This window comes from Arachis hypogaea, chromosome 18, assembly GCF_003086295.3.
Source record: "Arachis hypogaea cultivar Tifrunner chromosome 18, arahy.Tifrunner.gnm2.J5K5, whole genome shotgun sequence".
Lineage (NCBI taxonomy): Eukaryota > Viridiplantae > Streptophyta > Magnoliopsida > Fabales > Fabaceae > Arachis > Arachis hypogaea.
Window position 1 is genome coordinate 18,525,858 of NC_092053.1, and position 2,282 is coordinate 18,528,139.

Genomic DNA, 2,282 nt, shown 5'->3' on the forward strand with positions numbered 1-2,282 from the left:
GGAGGTTCAATGGAATCTCTATGGTCTCTAGATGAGTCTTAGATTCCTTTGGTTCCTCAGAGGGAAACTCCTTATTGATCACTGGACGTCCCAGGAGGTCTTCCTTCTTGGGATTCACGTCCTCTCCCTCCATTACAGGTTCGGCCATGGTGGTTATGTCAATGGCCTTGCACTCGCCTTTTGGATTTTCTTCTGTATTGCTTGGGAGAGTACTAGGAGGGATTTCAGTGATCCTTTTACTCAGCTGGCCCACTTGTGCTTCCAAATTTCTAATGGAGGATCTTGTTTCATTCATGAAACTCACAGTGGCCTTAGATAGATCAGAGACTAAATTTGCTAAGCTAGATGGATTCTGCTCAGAATTCTCTGTCTGTTACTGAGTGGATGATGGAAAAGGTTTACTATTGTTAAACCTATTTCTTCCACCATTATTAAAGCCTTGTTGAGGCTTTTGTTGATCCTTCCATGAGAAATTTGGATGATTTCTCCATGACGGATTATAGGTGTTTCCATAAGGTTCACCCATATAATTTACCTCTGCTATTGCAGGGTTCTCAGGATCATAGGCCTCTTCTTTAGAAGATGCCTCTTGAGTACTATTGGATGCAGCTTGCATTTCATTTAGACTTTGAGAAATCATATTGACTTGCTGAGTCAATATTTTATTCTGAGCCAATATGGCATTCAGAGTATCAATTTCAAGAACTTCCTTCTTCATAGACGTCCCATTACTCATAGGATTCCTCTCAGAAGTGTACATGAACTGGTTATTAGCAACCATATCAATGAGTTTTTGAGCTTCTGCAGGCATTTTCTTTAGGTGAATGGATCCACCTGCAGAAGTATCCAATGACATCTTAGCTAATTTAGACAGACCATCATAGAATATATCCAGGATGGTCCATTCTGAAAGCATGTCAGAAGGACACTTTTTGGTCAGTTCTTTGTATCTCTCCCAAGCTTCATAGAGGGATTCACCTTCTTTCTGTCTGAAGGTTTGAACATCCACTCTAAGCTTACTCAGCTTTTGAGGAGGAAATAACTTGGCTAAGAAAGCCTTGACTAGCTTATCCCAAGAGTTCAGGCTATCCTTAAGTTGAGAGTCCAACCATACTCTAGCTCTGTCTCTTACAGCAAAAGGGAAAAGCATGAGCCTGTAGACTTCAGGATCTACTCTATTAGTCTTAACAGTATCACAGATCTACAAGAATTCAGTTAAGAACTGAAAGGGATCTTCATATGGAAGTCCATGAAACTTGCAGTTCTGCTGCATCAGAAAAACTAGATGAGGTTTCAGCTCAAAATTGTTTGCTCCAATAGCAGGAATGGAGATGCTTCTTCCATGTAAATTGGAATTAGGTGCAGTAAAGTCACCAAGCATTCTCCTTACATTATTATTATTTTTGGCTGCCATCTCCTCTTCTTGTTCGAAAATTTCTGAAAGGTTGTCTTTGGACTGTTGTATTTTAGCTTCTCTTAGTTTCCTTTTCAGAGTCCTTTCAGGTTCTGGATCCACTTCAACAAGAATATTCTTGTCTTTGCTCCTGCTCATATGAAAAAGAGGGACAGAAAAATAATAATAATAATAGGGATCCTTTTTACCACAGTATAGAGGTCCCTGTGTGAATAAAAGAAAATAAGAAGAGAAAATCTGAACTCAGAGAGAGAGAGGGGGTTCGGATTTTTGGTGAGTGAGGAAGAGATGTTAGTAAATAAATAAACAAGTAGAAGAAGATAAGAGGGGGAAGTGAATTTTCGAAAATAATTTTTGAAAAAGAGTTAGTGGTTTTCGAAAATAGTTTTTGAAAAAGGTTAGTAATTTTTGAAATTTTAAAATCAAAAATTAAAATAATTAGTTAATTAAAAAGAAATTTTGAAAAAGAGGGAAGATATTTTCGAAAATTAGAGAGAGAGAGAGAGTTAGTTAGGTAGTTTTGAAAAAGATAAGAAACAAACAAAAAGTTAGTTAGTTAGTTGAAACAAATTTGAAAATCAATTTTTTGAAAAGATAAGAAGATAAGAAGTTAGAAAAGATATTTTGAAAATCAAATTTTTGAAAAAGATAAGATAAGAAGATATTTTTGAAAAGATATGATTGAAATTAGTTTTTGAAAAAGATTTGATTCTTAGAATCACAATTAATGACTTGATTCACAAGAAATCACAAGATATGATTCTAGAACTTAAAGTTTGAATCTTTCTTAACAAGCAAGTAACAAACTTGAAATTTTTTGAATCAAAACATTAATTGATGATGTTATTTTCGAAAATATGATGTAAAA

At 35.4% G+C, this 2,282-nt stretch overlaps 1 non-coding gene across 1 annotated transcript; it reads left to right on the forward strand.

Annotated features, from left to right (window-relative positions):
* Window positions 1-910: 910 nt before the first annotated feature.
* On the forward strand, window positions 911-1,018 carry LOC112774806 (small nucleolar RNA R71). Its single transcript, XR_003189265.1, has one exon. It is a non-coding gene; the product is annotated as a small nucleolar RNA R71 (small nucleolar RNA).
* Window positions 1,019-2,282: the final 1,264 nt, after the last annotated feature.